Raw genomic sequence first — 20,533 nt, 5'->3', positions numbered from 1 at the left:
CACCCTTTGTTTTATTTTCTTCTATTATTTTCATTAAAGTACATTATCTGTCATTCTCCTCTTTTGAATGTAGTGTTCTAATATTTATGGAAAGATAAAACAAAACATGTAAGATAAATTCAATAAATGTTTACATATTAATGTGAAATTATTCAAAAAGGTAGTAAATACAGATGAAAAAGCAGTAAGACTTTTTTTATAGTGCTTTAACATTAAAAATATGTGATGTTATGTGAAATATGTATGTAATATTAGCCCAGTACTGCTATGAAAAATAAGGTAGGCAACAAAAAGTATCTAGATAAAGGATCAAGATAATAAAAATTAAATCAATATTTTAAAGGGTTCCTTATAATAAAAACCAAAGTCCATCATCCACAAAACCATAATATACATTATGCTGGGTGAAGTCTTGCACTCATATGTTTAAATTATCCACACAGAGGGGCCTCACAAACTATGGCCATAGCTAGTTAAACTCTATATTCCATGAACAGAATAAATGTGATTGTTTACTTCAACCAGATGGAAAAAATTATGATGATTTCAATAATAGAAGGACTTTTAAATATTCATCTAATTTTGTCTACATTGTCATTTTCAAGTATGAATATGTACATTTATTTGAACATTGGAAAATATATGGTATTTGGTTTTTTGAAAAGATCAAGAAAAGTTTTTATAAAATTAAACTTAATAATACCTATTAGTTTTTATCATATGCATTCATATTTACCTTTGAAAATTATTTTAAAACTATTACTTTTCCACAAAGGTCAGGATTAAAAATATGTGGTTTCTGAACTTTGTCATTTTTGTCTGGCTTAATTTAAATTTATATAATAAAAACTAGAGGCCTGATGCACAAAATGAGTGCAGGAGTAGGCCTTAGCAGCCCCAATTGCCTCGGCCACCCTCGCAGCCCTGGCTTCGTCTGGAAGGTCGTCTGGATTGTCGTTGCACTGTTTGGCCATTTGGTCGATTTGCATATTTTGCTTTTATTATTATAGATAATTTTTTCCATTTAAGGGTTCTATATTGTGGTATGGAAAAATGTAAAACCTCAGATGACACATGTTTTCAAAAACATCTTATCAATTAAAAATATGATAGTTTCTCTTATTGGTAAATCATTAAACCACATATATAAAATCAAACAAGTAAGTCAACTTTTAATCCATAGTGCTGTACTTTGCTTCCTCAAGATTTGCCCCCCCTACTATTTAGGGTACCATGGTTTTGGTAAGAGGTATCAGTGAAAATAAGTCCATTGATAACACTTGAGTTACTGTGGAAAAAAAGTTTGCTTCCTTGATTTTGATTAAGCATTGCTACTAAAAGACAACTGAAGCAAATGTGAACAGCATGTGTTGACAATTCTGCTATTATCTAATTATTCTGGATGAACATATTCCAAGATGATCAACATATATATTTATGGGAACTTAGGCCTCCATAGATATTTGGCTTATAGCCTCAAATAAGTTAAATTAGAATATATTTTGATCTAGAAACATCAACACTAATAAAAGAGAAAGATGCAAATTGACCATACCTTCACGATGCCCACCAGCCAATCAGGAGTGAGTAGGCAAATTAACCTAACAAAGATGGCGGGTTAATTTGCATACGCAGGTGCTGAGCGGCCGGAGGCGAGGCAGGACACTTGCGTCGCAGGCATTTTGCACCACCCCGGCCCCTCCGGGCCTCTGGGCACCATGGGAAGGCAAAAATGCGGCTCCAGCCGGAGTGAAGGTGGTGCCGGCAGCCAGGGGAAGGAAGGCCCATTCTTGCACAAATCTTCATGCATCAGGCCTCTAGTATTTAATAAAAGAAGGTAGTCCCAATTATTCTCAGGTGCCAAGTGCTAGTTACCAAGAATATGCAAGTGAATAATGCAGTGTTTATCTACTCAAAAAGCTTTCAGTCTAATGAGAGACTTGGCCTATCAAACACTCTTATTCAGTGTAATAAACATAGCCAAGTGTTGAGGGAATCAACAGAACTCCTGAGGAAAGGGGCAAGCAGATAGTCAAGCATGTGGGGCACCTAAATGTGGGGGTAAGAAGAGTTATACAGGGCAGAGCAATGCTTCTAGCAAAAACAACTAGAAAGTTTGGATAAATATAAAAATCAAGTCTAAGGCTTCAGAAAAGTCCTGAAACTGGGATAATTAATTACAGCATTATTCCAGAGAGAGGAGAACTTCAGAAAACTGAGCTGACTTCTGCAGAAGTATTTTCTCTGAGGGATTTGCTGATTCTGCCTTTATAGTGGAGGTTGAGAATGTAGGCTATGCCCCAGAAGAGGTCTGTTGCTTTGGAGATAAAAATTAGCAGAGCTTTTGTTGGTCTCATGGGACTGAGAAGAGGAAATGGAAACATGGTGGCTCCTAGGTGGCTCTTTTCCCCTCTAAAGCTGCAGAAGATGAAGAGGCTAAAAAGACTCAGCAGAAAGCTTCTGTAAAGCAAAACAGAGCAGGTCTAGCCCTGGTGAGGGGACAATGTCTAACTTCATTCAATATCCAGGAGAAAGTGTGGAAACAACACCAACCATGCATCTGAAAGCACTAAGAGAGCTGTGATCAAGGGGACGGTTAAACCAAAACTCAAGCCAGCAGGCCATACAATTGTCAAATGAAGAGCCGATTGGGCAGATTCAGAAATAATCCAGATATTTAATTAGCAGCACAAGACACTGAGAGAACTATAATGAAGCTGTTAAAAGAAAATAAAGGAAGAGATTGAGAGGGTAAAAAGTTGAAGAATTATATCAGAACATTGAAATATATAAATATGTATACAGATAATCTAGAAGTGAAAAAAAGTTTAAAAGTTAAGACATCAATAGATGGATTTAACAACAGATTAGATACAGCAGAACACAGAATTAATGGTCTGGAATACATATAAATAGGTGATAAACACAATGAAGAAAATAAAGCAAAAAGAAGAGAAAATACAGAAAAGAGTATAAGAAAAATGTTGGACACAGAGAAAACTGATGGCATGCCTACAATTGCTGTTCTATGTGAAAATTAGCAAGAGAAAGAGGAAGAAATGATATTTAAAGAAATAATGGTAAAGAACTTCCAAAAACTAAAGAAACACATTTTGGTAATCTGTTCTTCCAAAGAACTGCACATCCTGATACCCATGCCCTGTGTAGCATGCTTCTTTATTAAGAGCCAGAACTATACTTTGCTTTATGCAACAAAATGTGACAATAGGAATAGTATGCCAACATCAGGTCTGAGACTTACAATGGCCAGGTCTTTTCTGCTTTGAGCTCTTAGAAGCCCTGACCCACCATGTAAGAATTCCAGCTACACAACTGGAAAGAAGTCCTGGAGGGCAAGGCACTGTAGTCAAAAAACAATTGCATAAAGAAGCCCCAAGTCAGTCATCTTATATGCGAGTGGAGGAACAATTTTGGGTATCCCAGCTGGGATGGAGCATTCTAGCATCAAAATAACTCCATACCCTGTTACCATCTGAGTGTAAAGACATGAGAAACCCTAGGTAAGACCTTCAAAAGAATCTCCAACTGTAATTAATCAATGTATAGAAACATAGCTTATACAACAGTCATCATTTTAAGCTACTAAATTTTAGAGTGGTTTGTCATGCAACAACAGACAGAGCAAATATCAACCTACAGGTCAAGAAGTTCACTGAGTCCAAAGTAGCACAAGGAAAGCCACATTTAGCAATATCTTAGTACAAATGCTTAAAAACAAAGAAAAGGAGCTAAAGTAATTCAGGGAGGCAGGCACAAATTAGGTTCCAATAAGTGACAATAAAGTTAAAAAACAAAAGGTGGAAGCTAAAGGACAGTAAAATATCATTTTCAAGTGCTGAAGAAAATAATCTCTAACCTAAAATCATATACTCAACAAAAATATCCTGAAAAATAAAGGTAAAAAAATGGTTGGTGAAAATATACTAGGAAGCTCTAAAAGTCCAATGATGGAAGAAGAGAGCAATGAAGGGAGGAGGAGACAGCCACCTTTCCACTTGATCAGCCAGTCAAATCAGTCTTTCATCATGAACATACTAAGAGAAAGCTGTTGTAGTTGTATTGTTATCAGCCAACAAATATGCACCTCATTTGAAATATTGCTCTAAATCTCACACTAACTTAAACATATATAAAGCAAAATTTGAGAACTAAATGAAAGACAAAGACACAAACACAGTGGGATTTTAAGGTTCCTTTCAAAAGAGCTAGAGAAAAGGTAGGTATAGACAGATACACACTCAAAAAAGTAAGAACACAGAGGCTTTAAACAATACAATGGCTCTAGTCCTTTGTCTCAGTGGATAGAGAGTTGGCCTGTGGACTGAAGGGTCCCGGGTCTGATTCCAGTTAAGGGCACACGCTCAGGTTGTGGGCTCGATCCCCAGGTGGGGGGCGGGGGGGCGTGTGGGAGGCAGCCAATCAATGACTTTCTCTCATCATTGATGTTTCTATCTCTCTTTCCCTCTCCCTTCCTCTCTAAATCAATAAAAATATTGTAACAAAATAAAATAAAACTTTAAAACAACTTTAAAAATAAACAATACAATGAACACACATCAACTAATTGGTGTATTTAGAACATAGCACCCAACAAAAAATACACACCCAACATTTACAAAATTGACCACTTGCTAATCCATAGACCAAATCTCAGTGAATCTCAAGGCATTGATAAAATTCAGGCTATTTTACCCAGGCCCATGAAAAAATTATTAGAAAATCCCAACTATTTGGAAGTCAAGCCATATACTACTGAATAACCCATAGATAAAGGAAGAAGTCACCTGAGAATTAGAATGAAAATGTGGATATGACATATCACAGCTTGTGAAATTCTAAATTGGCACTCAGAAATGTAAAACTTCTAATATGCATACATATATCTGTACATATAAAATACTGAAAATGACTGATGAATTTTGAGGCTTTTATCATGATTCATCATCAAGGCTTTTATCTCAAGAAGCTGGAATTTTTAACAGTCATATCATATTCTTGGAAATTGGAAAAGAGTAGTAAATTAAAATAAGAACAGTGAAGTAGAAAACAAGCACACAATAAAAATCATCAACATAGACCAAAGTTGGTTGTTTGAAAAGATTAATAAAATTGATAAACCCCTAGAAAGACTTATTACTAACAGAAGAAAAAAAACCCACAAATTACCAATAACAAGAAAAATGTCACTACTTAGGTGCCCTAGGGCAGTAGTTGGCAAACTCATTAGTCAACAGAACCAAATATCAACAGTACTTCTTCAAAATAGACTCGCCCAGGCTGAAAACCGACTTCTGTGCATGGGCCACGAAGTTTCAACCGCACTGTGTGTGCATCCGCACGTGCTATTTTGTGGAAGAACCACACTCAAGGGACCAAAGAACCACATGTGGCTTGCGAGCTGCAGTTTGCCGACCACGGCCCTAGGGTGATAAGGCAATGAACAAATAAACAAAATTAATAATCAGATATCAGACAATAATGAGAATAAGCAAACTGTAAGTACACCAAGAAAATAAAAGAATTTCGTAGGCACAGTTCAGAGTTAAAGAAACCAGACAAAAACATGCGTACTCTATGATTCATTTACTCAAATATACAAACAGGCAAAACTAATTTATGCTCTTAAAAGTGACTAGACTCTATCCTGGATGGGTTAATTTGCAGAAGGCATCTTCAGTTTAGGTGGTGGTGGGCACCTAAACTGAGGGTTCCTGGGGCCTTGGTGTTTCCTGTGTTTTGATCTGAATGCTAGGTACATGCATGTGCTCAGTGTGTAAAAATTGCTTGATATGTACAGAATAATTTTTTACATTTCTGCACACGTTAAACTTCAAGAAAATATTTGAATGAAAAGCATTGAGAAGGCACATATTCTGTGGTTCGATATGAGGGACCTAAGGAAAAAAAAAATCAATGCAACAATCTTGAGTTCTTAAGTATTTAATTTTGTTTTCTTGAGATAATGGATAGATATTTATTTGTAAGATTTCACACTATGTTTGAGAGGTTAATCAATTTTTTTTTTTCTTTTGAGAGATCAACCTTTCTCTTTCCCCATTTTGGGGTGTTTATTGGCTCAGAATCTACATATCTGTGTGTGGAAAGCTAGTATAGGGAAGTGGTAACTATATTTCTTTTGGTCACTGGTTTCCCAAAGATAAATTTGTAATTGCAATTATGCTAGGAGCCTAAAGAAAGAAGAGTGAAGGATTTATCTTAATGATTAATGTAAATAAAGAAATAGATACATACTAAATAAAAATAAATAAACAAACTAGAAGACCAATAAATAGCTAAGACTTTTCCAAGATGAATAGAAGGGGAAATGAGAATGATGTGGGAGTTTCCGAAGGGCCAGGTGTGAAGGGTTTACAATGGAAAGAGTAAGAATCCTCCCACTACATAAATAAAACATTTATCATTTGGTTGGCGGTAAAATACCACATGTGGGCATTTTACAACATAGACATGGAATGTTATCAACACACTAGCTTCTTTTATAGAGGAGAAAAATTTCCACAGCACTCCCAAATCTTGATGAGTACATTTTGGTGATACTTACATTTAAAATGGAGATAGGATCATAAAAGGTTTAGCTAGAGCTATTTATTCATCAGGACTATAGGCCCATCAGGACTCATCCTTTTTAAGTAGTCCATTTCTTTAGAGCAGAATCTAATTGTTTCTTGAATGATCCTTGTGTTTTGCCTCAGCAATTGTGCCTGATAGGCTGTTCCATATGTTTACTATGTTCTAAGTAGGGGGGAAATCTTGCAAACATCTGTTATGAGTTGTCTTTTCAAAAAACTTCTCGTTCACATACCTTGCAATTGTTATATTTCTGGAAATGGGCAATCAATTGATATCACACATTAATAAAATAGTATGTGGTTTAACCACTGACTGCCTGTAGTTTTATTTGTGCTATTTTCCTAATATTAAATCCTATGCTATTAAAAATGAGTAAGGTCTCGATTATTATCCTCTATTAGAAAAAGAAAAGAACAAAATAGAACCTAGATAGCAGCTGTGCTCCATCAACATAAGGATTTTTTTTCCTTTTCAATGAAGCTGCCACTTGATCAATAAACCGAACTGTTTGTTACAGATTGCAGAATTTGAGGGGTATATAAAATAGAGCTGTAGCAAAATAAGGTAAATGCTTTTAAAATTGAAGCGCTCAAGTTACCCCCCATTTCTTTCTTTTTTAAAAATTAAATTTATTGGGTGAATATTAGTTTTATGCTTCTATTAATAGTAATAATACATTCCTCTTGACCTTATCCTTCTGACTTTTATTATTCTTTGTTTTGAATGTCTAAACTTTATTTACATTTCTATATTTTATTAATATATTTTCATAAGCCACTTCAAACTTTTATAGAGAGAGGCAAGGTTTAAATAAATAAAAGACAATATTAAAAATAAGGAAAATGTCTTACATATGTATGATATTAACACATTGTTTAAATAGTCACACCAAAGAAAGAGCAATTCAGAGACAAAGGAAAGGGACTTTAAGATTTAGCCCATACATAATCTTCTCTTATTGGCACACACCATTGGCAAAAGATATCCAGGGATCTAGGGTGATTTAGACCAGGCTGGTGGTACAGAATAGAAACCTTTAGGAAATATTCTCATATGTTGGTGAGGAAGGTCAATGCCATATCAGGTTTCATTGACTCTCATAGTATGATCATGCAGAAGTTTGAGCCTGATTTAGTAATTTAGGTCACAGGTTCTCTACATCCATGAACAACTCCTAATGACTTTATTTTTCAGGACCTAAAGACCATCTTTTGTAGGGACACTAAAAAGAAGTTATGTCTGCACTCCTTGAAAGTCAGCCATAATGGTCCTACTATCTGCGTATACAGAGATATCATGTGATGCAACAAGCCAAAAACAAGAGAGACCAATGGAATGTAGGTCAGGGAACTTAATGAAACCTTGCGTTCTCTTGTTTTTATATTCTACACCATTCTGGTTGTCAGAGAGGACCATAGCTTCCCAAGGTTACAGCAACCACTAATTTGGTTTGAAGAAAACTGGCAAGATTTATATACATACTTTCAGAGATGATTTGGAGATGGCAAAAAAAGGACTAATTGTCCTTTAAGTTCTCCAAAGTAGACAATACTATTTTGGGGGAGGGCAGAGTTATGTTATTGGATGAAGATTATGATAACTTTTGATCAAGGGTCCACTACATATGGTGATATATGAAATCTTAATGTTTTGAATTTACATAATAATTATTAATGGTGTCATGTCACAAAGCTATAGTTATAAGCTGTGTGCCATAGAATTTTTGAACTCCAGCCTAAATCTCAATTCAAAATTTATCACCATTTTATCAGCATATACTCCTCCTGTTTCTACATCTCCTACTTTGGTTCGAATTGTCACCATCCTCCCTGTCAACAAGTTTGAAATTTCCTATTTACTTTACATTTTTTAATACCAATATCACATGGCATGGGATACTTTCACTCTTATTACTGCTCCTTATTTGTTGCATGAACTAGACCTATTATGTTAAGATTTTAGGACCCTGTTTTATTAACCTAACATTGGGAAGAAAATTAACCTCATAAATACATAAGAAACTTCTGATGAGACTTAACTGAATGTAGAATTTCTAGCAAAGTCTAGAAAAAACACCCAATGAATTTTAACACTGCTCTATAATTCTTCATTCATTTTACATTTTTCCATTTGTATACACTTTTATTCATCCTCTATCATTTCCACTAATCATGTGAACACCACTTGTTTCAACTAGTACAATGGCAAATTAATGGATGATCCTGCCACCTGCTCCTGACCCGCCTCCCCAACCATGTTGCATATCATTACTATAACTTGCTTAAAGTGCACAACTCAGCATGTTGCATCTCCATAAAATATGTTAAATACTCCTTTAGGTTGCATTTAAAGTAAAGTAAAAGATACTAAACTTGGCATTTAAGAACCTCTATTATCTGGCCCAAAAGCATTTACCACTTTACTAGTAACTCATGATGTCTCCTTATGTACTCTGTATGCATGGTCAGGCCAATACATTTGTTGTATTCCTTAAGTACTCCTTTCTCTAAGGTCAGGTGTTATTTTTCATTTAACTATAAGAAATACAACTTATTTATTTTAAAATATGTACAAGTATTTTATATACATTATGTCATTTAATCTTCAGAAAAATCTCTGCAACTCCGGCATTTATAATGGTAAAGAGAATGGGCAATGAAGCCCTTGTACCTCATTTGGAGACAGAGTTTTGTCACTTCCAAGTCCTGTGACCTTGACCAAATAACTTAATATTCCGCTTTATAGAAGTTTGGAGCATATCAAATCTCATAGAGATATGTTTTAAAACCATACAATTTTTCTGAATCTCAATTCAATGTCTGCTTATGAGGCATAATATTCTTTCATCTTCTCATGACAAATATTAAGTATTTAGTTGTCAACAATAGCAATAAAGTGTAAATGTAAGTAAAATATCTTAGTATTTTTGTTTTCTCAAACAATTCAAGGCACACATGCACACACAATAGTCCATATACACATACAGAGAAATTCATTTGCTCTATTAAATTTCTAGAGTATAAGAGTAATACATCAAAAGCAGTGGCAAAATACAGTGTGGCAAAAGTAGATTTACACTTGTCCATGTGGAAAATAATACAATTATTAATAAGTAATAATTCAAGAATAAACTCTGCGTTTTGTGTACTCACAACTGCAAACCCACTTTTGCCCACACTCTGTATTTGATCTTGATATTCTTTAACAACAGGATGCAGCATAGTAAGTTCAGGGAAGAGAATGAAAATAATGTTACAAAATACCCTTAGAAGTTGACCAACGCAGATGTTTCATTATGTATGACCTTGTGTTGTTGATGAGCAACTTTTTATGCCTTTCCAGGATAAATCTAACACTCATCATCAAATGGCTTACATAGTGAAAGCAGTCTTAAAATATACACTTTTTGATGTTTTCATAATTATGCTTAAATTCTTCTTATTAGGATCAAGTAATAACTGAGGCTGTTTCTCTTTATAATGAAGTGTTTTCCTTCTCACAGTCCTTTTCATCTCTATCCCTTTTCATGTTTCTGTTAGAAAAGAGGAAGGTCTCCTTCACACCACACCTCTGTTTGGAATGCTGATGAGATTTAGGGTTGAAACTTAGCTAATTGACTACCAAGAATCATAGTTTTGGTGGATTTGAAACTTTGGGGGATAAATGTGCATAATCCCCTCAGTGACATTAACCCGGAGTTCTCACTTCTCTAAGGAAAGTCGACTCATTATCTCTCTATAAAAATAATACAAGCCTGATGGTAAAAATGTGAAAAACATAGAAAGCAACAAATATTTTCTCATAGTCACAATTCATTTGGTAGCTATACATTCATTCCTTTAGGAAATAAGCATAAATACTCTCCACTGTCCCAAGTCCTGCTCTGGAGGTTGAGCAACTTGGTCAGCTAGGCCACCAGAGTGTAACTCCATTGTGATACAATTTACAAATTTATAAATATTATAGTAAAATGCATCTCTTTAATACCTAAATGCATCCTACACTTTCTGGCATGTGGTATACTACCATACACACCACAGCGGATGGCATATGTTCTCAATTTCTTTCCTGAGAATGCCTCATTTGCATTCATGCATGTGTCACAGCCATAAATAATTTCAGATATTTTGTATTTTCATCCTTTTCTTGAAAAAATGAACTAGTTAAGTTTTATTTTGAAACCCAACCCATATTCCACATGAAACAAAATTTAAAAATAAAGATATTAGAAGACTGATAATAAATGTGGTGAGTCCAGAATTTTTAGTGCACTTATGTTAGATGAAAATAGAAGTAAACTAAGTTACCTATTTGCAACTAATATAGTCAATCAACCATAACTGCATTAAAAAAGGAAATCTATAGGAATAAAGTTTGTATGAATGTCTGTTGCATTGATTCAAAGGATTTAAGAATGAAATAACTCTATTATTAAAACCCCTTGACCGTGATGCCATGACTGCAGAATGACCAAACAACCGGTCACCAGGAGGCTTCCTGTGCGGCGAGGCGCGTGTTGGTAGGTGGGAACTTGACTCTGGGTCCTGCGTCCCACCCGAAGCAGTGGGAGTCAGTCTGGGTCCCACCTGCGTGGCGGGTCTGGGTCTCGCGCAATAGCTGTGTCTCACATGCTGGGCCTCTAGTCCTATATAATAAAAACCTAATATGCAAATTGACCAAATGGCAGGATAACAGGTGGAGACCAGTCACTATGACGTGCACTGACCACCAGGGAGCAGATGCTCAATGCAGGAGCTGCCCCCAGCCCGCAGGCCCCAGGTTAGCCAAGGCTGATGCCAGTGGGGGTCCCACCGATCACCCTGCAGAGGAAGGCGACTGGCAGCAGGGGCAGGGGCAGGGCCGGCGAGTGGGCAGCGTCTGGCCAGCCAAGGTGGGTGCCAGGAGAGACCCGCTGATCGCTCAGCAGGTCACCCACAGATCGGCCCTGATCACCAGCCAGGCCTAGGGACCCTACCCATGCATGAATTTTGTGTACCAGGCCTCTAGTATTTTCATAAGATAGCCACTTCTTTAAAAAGTTACCTCTATAGACTTCTATGGTATTCTGTTCAGTAGCAATGCAGGCTACTCACCAGAAATAATATTAGGGTAATGAGAAATAGTAATAGTTAATCTGAGCTCAATGCTTGGTTTGAGTTCTGGTGGTTTATCTTGACCAACTTTCTTAACCTCCAGTTCCTACTGTGAAATATGGGCTCAGTAACATTTCTCACAGGATTGATGTATTAAATGAATGTCTACAAACTGCTCAGTCCAGTGTCTGGAACTCTGAGCACATGTCAGTTGTTCTTAATGGCTCCTTGCCCTATTTTTCTATTCATGCTGCAACACTCGTGCCATGAGGCTCCCAGAAAACACCATCTTATCATGTTTTCTAATCACTTGTAGAAGGTGAAAGTGCTAAAACTGTGCCCTAGGCTCTCAAAAAGAAACCAACCACCACGATGGCACGATCTGACCTATGTTGAATGGTGTGTTTTACGGTCATTTTTGACAGGGACAAAACAGGCTTTTGTAATGAGGAGAAGCATATCATGATTTTTAAAATCCATGTGGAGTTTAAGTGTGTTGGCCTAGAAATAAAAGTAGAACTCTTCTTAGATAAAGGCCTGGTGTTTTCTTTGTTTATAATGCTTCATTGAAGGTCTTTGGTAATAGAAATTAAGGTTGTCAGGAAAATGTTGAAAAAAAATAACTATAGACAAATTAGAGCAGAGAAGGAAGAAAACAAGTGGAATAAAAACTTGAGTCACATTCTGGAACTTTGAAATGAAAAGAATGACCCCAGTCAGACTGAATATGTGATGCCAGCCATTTTACATACATTGAAGGTCGTGAAATTCTAAATATTTACCCCTCAATTCTAGTTCATTGAGAGCCTGGGGGAGAAGGCTTACCTTTTCATATTATTCCTCTTTGAGAACTGTGTTAATTAGTGACTCCACTTTTTAAAGACATTTTTAAACTTACATCTAAGCTAAAAATAAAGATTAGGCCTCATATTGACAGCAATGATTGCTATTTACTGAGTGTTTATAAATCACAGATAATGCCCACGTGCTCTGCTATTGGTTTGCCATGACCTGCCATTTGCCAGAAGTAAAAATGGAGGCACAGTTTAAGAAACTGGTCCAGTGACCCCCAGCTAATAAATGGCAGAGATAAATTTCAAATCCAGGGTTCCTGATAGAAATTCAGCTACACTAAAAGATTCAAAGAACAGCAGGAAGTATAATTGTTTAGGAAGATCACCATAAGCCTTTCCCAGATCTCTGCCAGATGCCAGTGACGCATGGGAAGGCTGCAGACCACTGAGCACACACCAGGCTTCTAGTGGGCTGGAAGGTGGGTCTCCCACTTTTAATGCATCTCGGTTTTCATTTTTCATTGGATCATGTTGGGTAGCTCTCAAGTGGGAGTGAAAAGGTATGCTCACTGACACATGCTTAAATCAGATTTGCTTTTATTACCTTATTTACCCTGTCACAATAAATCATACAATTTTCTTCCTCTGCCGAACTGCTTATTAAAATGGCAGGAGATGGTAACACTTTAGGGGCCAGAAAATTAAAAGAATGTTTTCTTTTTTTCTGTGAGAAACATTTAACTTTCAACTCTCTTTTCTTCTGAATGTACATGAGTGGCCTTTTGAAAAACACCACCCTTTAACTTTGAAATCAATAATTATTGTTGGGAAATCAGTAATAGTGATGACAGCCCAGTAAATCAAAATAGCGATCAACTCAGAGAAAACGGTATTTTAAACTAGGTTTACTAATGAAATGTACTTCATTGTAATAGGCCTTTAAATATAGAGAGTTATTTTAATTTTCAAAAAACTCAGGTCTTTCTACCTTTCCCGAGATGCTGTGGTTACAGACATCCCTCTGTTAGTAATACCCAAGCATATACACCATCTCTCCCATTCATAATGTCCATATCAGTTGCTCATATGTATATTTTGAAAACTCATATACCACCTTTTGCTAAAATTTCCAATTTATTTTTCAAAAATTTCAAATAATTTATGTACATTGGCATTGTTAAAGAGAAAATCACAGGTCTAAAGTGGTATCACTTGTGCTAAAACCCACCAAAGGGAAACCTAGACCTAATTGCTGTTTCAACCTCTCCCAGAAATATAATCTTAATCTACCAGTCTGGAATTTTTTTTTTTATCAACACCAAGGAAGTAATATGTGTTGTGGAGCCTCTCAATCCCCCAAAGATAAGAGAAGTAATCTGCATGATAAAAACCCTTGCTTTTCCCTTGTTCCCCAAACAAGATGCCCTGGTAAAAAAATAACCCTTTATTTTCCTTTAATAATATAACCCTTGCACCTCCCTTCTTCTTATTAAACCTTCCATTCTGTACAACCACTGGGAGTACCTTCTAGGTGCAACATGGGACTCTGCCTGATTCATGACTGGCTGAGTAAAGCCAATTAAGTCTTCAAATGTGCTCTGTGGAATTTTAATCTTTAACAGCATCTTACACAATACATATTTCTCTGAAAATTTTTCCTGTCATGCTTTTCTTTCAAAATGCTGGGTTTATTTCCAAGCATTGTTCCCAAGTGGTAAACTAGACGGCAATTCCAACTCCACCTTATTATATTAACAAGTGTTTAAAAGTTGTAGTTAAACTTTTGGAGTTAAAAAAGGTAGAGGCCAGAAATAATAGAAATATGTGCAAGGGCAAACAACAATGGAGTCAGCATCTGCCTGCATTTCTCTGTCCAAATCTAGGATTCTAGAAATTGGATCTTGTGAACCAGAAGAAAGTATTAAATGTGTGAAATAATGAGAAATAATGTAAATGTTAAACAAAGCCAAGGGACAAGGATAACATCTAGTTTTTGTGGTTAAAGGAACTGAGGTAGAAAGAGCTGAAGTCTGGAATAAAAAGGACAAGCAGGGATGTGCTATTGGGAGGCAGAAGGGGACAGAAGGTGGTTTGGAGCGAAATAATTCTCAGGTCTTTGGATTGTCCAGTAAAAAAGTAAAAATATTATTTATGATTAAACATTTCAAGTTAAAAATTAATATTAAAATTCCAAAGGCAACCACAAAATAATAAAAATAGTATGTGTAACAACTTTCATATAAGAAAAAAATGAAATATTGAAGGGAAATTCAATCCACATAAATGGGCAAAAATTAGGAAAGAAAGTAATAGAGAGAAATATAGGAAAATTGAAAACAAATATTACAGAAGAAATCAAATCATGTATAACTCTTCTTATAACTTAAATGAATAGAAATTTTCAGTGCACATATGAGCAACTAAAATAATTTCAGAAGTTGAAATATAAAAGATAAAACAAATACTTGTAAAATATATACAACGTTTGAAAGGACCATACAAAATTGAAAACTAAAAACACAATCCATAAACAAAGTAAAATATCTGCAACGTTTGAAAGGACCATACAAAATTGAAAACTAAAAACACAATCCATAAACAAAGTAAAATATCTGCAATCCATTTTCCTTATAAATTATTCATATCCAAAATATATAGAGACAGTCTACAAAATACACATAAGCAAACTGAAAAGTGGATGAAGATACAAATATAATTTCACAGAATTGGGAATACAAATGACCATTAAATATGAATATATTCACAACTATATTGATAAAATAGAAAATGCAAAATAACATTTACATTTACCAAATGGTAAAAATTGTAAAATCTGATGTGTTTTTCATGCATGGGTACGCATGGTATCACTTATCCACATTTGATAGGTGTATAAAATGATACAACCACATTAAAATATGTTTTTTAATTGATTTTTAGAGATATAGGAAGAGAGAGGGGAAAAAACAACAACAAACACCAATGAGATCAGCTGTGGGAGCTGCACGTGCCCTGGGCATGTGCTCTGTCTGACCAGGAATCGAACCACTACCTCTTGGTGCATGGGATGACATTCAATTCACTGAGCAACGCCAACCAGGTGATATAGCCACATTCAAAGTCCAGTAGGCATTGCCCAGTAAAGTGGAACATGAACATGTACTACAACCCAACAACTAAATATTGGTATGCACACACAATACTACATATGCATGTTTAAGTGTACATATGTATACCCATGTGTGTATATATACTTAAGTCTTTAGCCACATGCACATAGCAAAATACTAAATGTCCACTTTTAATAGAATTGATTAATATATTTTGAGTAATTCATACAATGAATTATCATTTATTAATGAAATTTAAGAAATTTGGCTGAGTCACATAATAAAATCTTATAGTGATTGCACCTATTTTAAAACTCACACTATGATTTTCAGAAGAACAAGAGATATCTTAATGTTCCACTGAATCCATCTATAATAATAAAAGTGTAATGTGCTAATTAGACCAGATGTCCTCCTGGACATCCTTCCAGATGACCTTCCGGATGAAGCCAGGACTGCAACCGTGGGATAGAGGCAGCCTGCGTGGGATCGAGGCAGCCGCTGCAGCTGCAAGGGAGGGATCGAGGCAGCCGCTACAGCTGCAAAAGCCTACTCTTGCATGAATTTCATGCATCAGGCCTCTAGTCATAATATAAGTTACAAACATAAGAGGTGATTTACATATATATGCACATACAGCAAGTGCCATAATTTAGAAACGCTCTTTGAATCAACAAGAAGAAGTTTGGTTGTCCATGGCACCTTCCAGTTAAATTTAAGTTGAATTTAAATTGTGATTCTTGACATTTCAAGTAGAACATTTTAAGAAGAAAGTAAACATTTTTGATTGTCCACTGAACCACAAGGTAGGTAGTCTCACGTTACAGGGATCAGAAGGAGCAGTAAGAAATAGTGGGTAATTTTTATTCAGAGTCAGATACAGTTTTTCTACTTATCCCATGAATGACATTTTCAATGTTAAATAAACTAATATGAAATAAAGCCAGATATTAATAGTCATGAAAATCATTATACTAACAAAACAATTTGATCAGATTATTTTTCACAAGCCAATTTTAGTGCTGGGTGAATTTTTCTCATTTTTACAATAAATGAATTTGATGACCTAGAGGTGATAATTTAAGCAAGTTTTAAGTAATGCTCAGCAAGAACAATTGCTTTATTATTGGTGGAGGGGAGGCAAATGGGTATACAATTTTCATTTGTATTAAAAATGTCTGCTCTTTCACTAATTATATTGTACTTTTCTTCTCCAAATGCCATCTAGAGATTTGACTAGCATTTTCTCTTTTTTAGTTTGTCTGTGGGTAGTGCCATTTAAAATATCTTATCGTTTAAACTTTCACTTTTTCATTCAATCAAGAATAAATGTACCCTATCTGGTTTGGCTCAGTGGATAGAGCATGAGCCTGTGCACTGAAGGGTCCCGAGCTCGATTCTGGTCAAGGGCATGTACCTCAGTTGCAGGCTGGATCCTGGCCCTCGTCTGAGTATGTGAGGGAGGCAGCCAATCAATGTGTCTCTCTCACATTGATGTTCTCCCTCTGCGTCTCTCCCACTCCCTTCCACTCACTTTAAAAATAAATGGAAAAAAAATTCTTGGATGAGGATTAATAACAACAACAAAAAACAAATGCTATTTATGATTCTGTGTAATACACTATCAAGAAAGAAACAAAGCATAGTGCTGTATAGGATAATTTGAGATTATACTGCAGTCTAATATTGCCTTTCTGGTTTATTTTGAATTACTACTGTACTTCTAGGACTAGAATAATTCACACTAACAGTCATTTTGAACCACATTGTGATATCATTGATTGACTAGAAAGTAAAAATGCTGGTTCTTAAATGACTTTCTGTGGCAGCAATATTAGTGACATCTGTTTCCTGTAGGGGAAGTAGCAGCGACTCCTGAGTTCAGATGTCTCAAATCCCTTCTAGGCGGGCAGTGGGGTGGAGAGCCGCACTAAGTGCCTCCCTGGCTCCCCGCCATGTGTGGGTGGTTTCTTGCAGCTCAAGCTGGATCCACATTACAGAGTGAGGATCAGATGGGACTATTGATCAGAGATGATGTTCTGTCACAGAGAGACAGGCTTTCACTACCTCTTGGCCTTGTTAGCAAAACTAGTCAGTAAAAAAAATGTACATTTATTCTCAGGGTTACAGGAGAAAAGAAAAATACTCCTCCAATGGCATCATTAGATTCTGGCAGGATCTGATCTGAACTGCCATTTGATTTTAATTAATGGACCAGTTTGTGGAGTCTAATCACTGGTTTAATCTTTTCTCCCACCAATGATAGATGCTTTATAATCAGTTTCAAATGGATCCACTAACTTCAGTTGGCAGTATAATTTTCTATATTTGAGAACAAGCCTTACAGTGAAAACTTGTGTTTAGGCTTAGCTCAGAGATGTGTTATAAACATGGTGTAGATTGAACACTGTCTTATTCTCTACGATCACAATGAAATGGTGTACATTTTCTATGACCACCTGTGAGAGTGAGAAAAATCTGTTTCAGAGAGTGGACTCAGCTCTGAGAAGAATCAAGCACCTGGAATCTCCCCCAGTGCCTTCTCAAAGCTCCTGGAAGTTAGTTAGACCAGGTTCTCAGACTGCCTGACTTCAAACTCCAGGAGGAAGAGAGCCTTGGAGGGAATCACTGGGCCCTGCATATCCAAGGTGGCTTTTCAGTCTACTCTGTAGCTGTAAACACCAGCCACACAAAATGCTGGTCCTTTCCTTGGTGACAGGAAGCAAGGAAGATCTGATGCTCCAAACAAACCATCATCAATAAGGGAAAATATTATCAATACTAATAAAAGGGTAATATGCTAATTAGACCGAACATCTTCGGGACATCTTCTGGATGTCCTTTTAGACAAAGCCATGGTGGCAGAGGTGGTTAAGGACAATCAGGCTGGCAGGGGGGGACGGTTATGGGGCGATCAGGCCAGCAGGGAGGGAGCAGTTAGGGGGCGATCAGGTCGACAGGCAGAGGTGGTTACGGGTGATCAGGCAGGCAGGCAGGCAGGCGAGTGGTTAGGAGCCAGCAGTCCCAGATTTCAAGAGGGATGTCTAACTTCCGGTTTAGGCCTGATTCCTCTGGGATCAGACATCCATTGAGTGGTCCTGGATTGGAGAGGGTGCAAGCCAGGCTGAGGGACTTTCTTCCTCCCCACCCCCAACCCCCTGTGCACGAATTTCATGCACCAGGCCTCTAGTTTCAATATAAAACAATACACAACAGAAATCTCTGACTTCTTTTTTTGTGTTTATCACTTGCACAAAGTATACACCACATCTCTCTTACACACACACCCCCTTTAATTAGTCTAACATTTAAATTCACATTCATGTTAATGCTAAGAAAACAACTGGAGGGTAGGTTGGAGATTACCTGTCCAATGTTATTAACAATAAAAAGAACTTCCTGAGCATCTCTCTTCTGGCACTGCCCTTGTACCACATAATTCACAGTGTGTACACTCAGTAAATGTTGTCTTTATTAAGTCCCCCAATATAAACACAATGGAAACACATTGAGAAGGTGAGAAACTAGCCAGTGATCTTTCTGAACTTCTATTTATTTTTTTGTTTGAGTACTCAGGATATGCTTGAATTATTTGTCTTCAATGTTTTCAGAAGTTTTGTTAAGATTGCTGTATTTGGCTGGGTGAAAAAGGTGAAGGGATTGAGCAAAAAGGAAAGAACAACAACAACCTCCCTGTCAGAGACCACAGCATGGTGATTACCAGAGGGAAAGGGAGGAGGTAGAAGAGAGTAAAGGAGGGATAAATGGTGATGGAAGAAGACTTGATTTGGGGTGGTGAACACATAATATACAGGTGATGTCTTATAGAATTGTACATCTAAAACCCATATAATTTTATTAACCAATGTCACCCCCATAAATTCAATTGAGTAAAAAAATAAAGAACTGCTACATTTGGAATGTGGCAGCACTTATTTCTATTCGACCTATGCTGCTAACCTACTCATTTCAGAAAACACAATTTTCCTTATTAACCTCCTCACATAAGGGCCTTTGAAGAAATGACAATGGAGAGATACCAAGGAATTAAGTGTAAGTTTTGTGAAGTCCAAGGAATTTGAAGTCACACACACACACTCGAGCAAGGCCAGTCACCCTGAGCGCCTCAGCTCCTGCCCTGTCAACCTGCCCCCCACACTGCGGTCCTGTCTACTCTCTGGAAGGGTCAGAAAGGTGAGTCAGTCTTGAATTCAATCCCAGAGTGCTCATCTCCAGGGCACACTTGGCAAAGCTTCCTCCGTGCTTAGGAAACTCTGGCAAAGTGAAGGCTTTTTTTTCTTATAAAATGCCACAGATTTATAGATTTTTATTGACGATTCTGTAATTATGATTTGTCTCCTAGAAAAAATATATCATTAAAAGTTGAAAGGCAATTATAGTGCTTTTGAAAAATTAAAAGAACACAGCTTTCAATGGTAAATATCAATATTTTACTTACTACTTAACTCAGATCTGAGACCAATCATTAGATCTTCTTTAAAAATATATATATTTTATTGATTTTTTACAGAGAGGAAGGGAGAGGGATAGTCAGAAACACTGATGAGAGAGAAACATCGATCAGCTGCCTCCTGCACACCTCCCACTGGGGATGTGCCCGCAACCTAGGTACATGCCCTTGACAGGAATCGAACCTGGGACTTTTCAATCTGCAGGCCGACGCTCTATCCACTGAGCCAAACCGGTTAGGGCAATCATTAGATCTTTATATTATCATTGTTAATGTGAGTAAAAACATTAGGTAACAGAAAGCAAAACTGTATACCTCAAGAATAAAATGAAAATAATTTGAATTAAGTTTGGTACCGATTATTATCAAAGATTATTATATTTCTTTCCTTGAAAGTTTTCCCACATTTTGTGTATTTTTTCTCTATTTATGTCTGCTTTTGTTGACTCTTCC

Source organism: Myotis yumanensis, unplaced genomic scaffold, assembly GCF_028538775.1.
Source record: "Myotis yumanensis isolate MYYU_CA2020_CCGP unplaced genomic scaffold, mMyoYum1.0.hap1 SCAF_7, whole genome shotgun sequence".
NCBI classification, from domain to species: domain Eukaryota; kingdom Metazoa; phylum Chordata; class Mammalia; order Chiroptera; family Vespertilionidae; genus Myotis; species Myotis yumanensis.
This window is presented reverse-complemented; position numbering follows the sequence as displayed.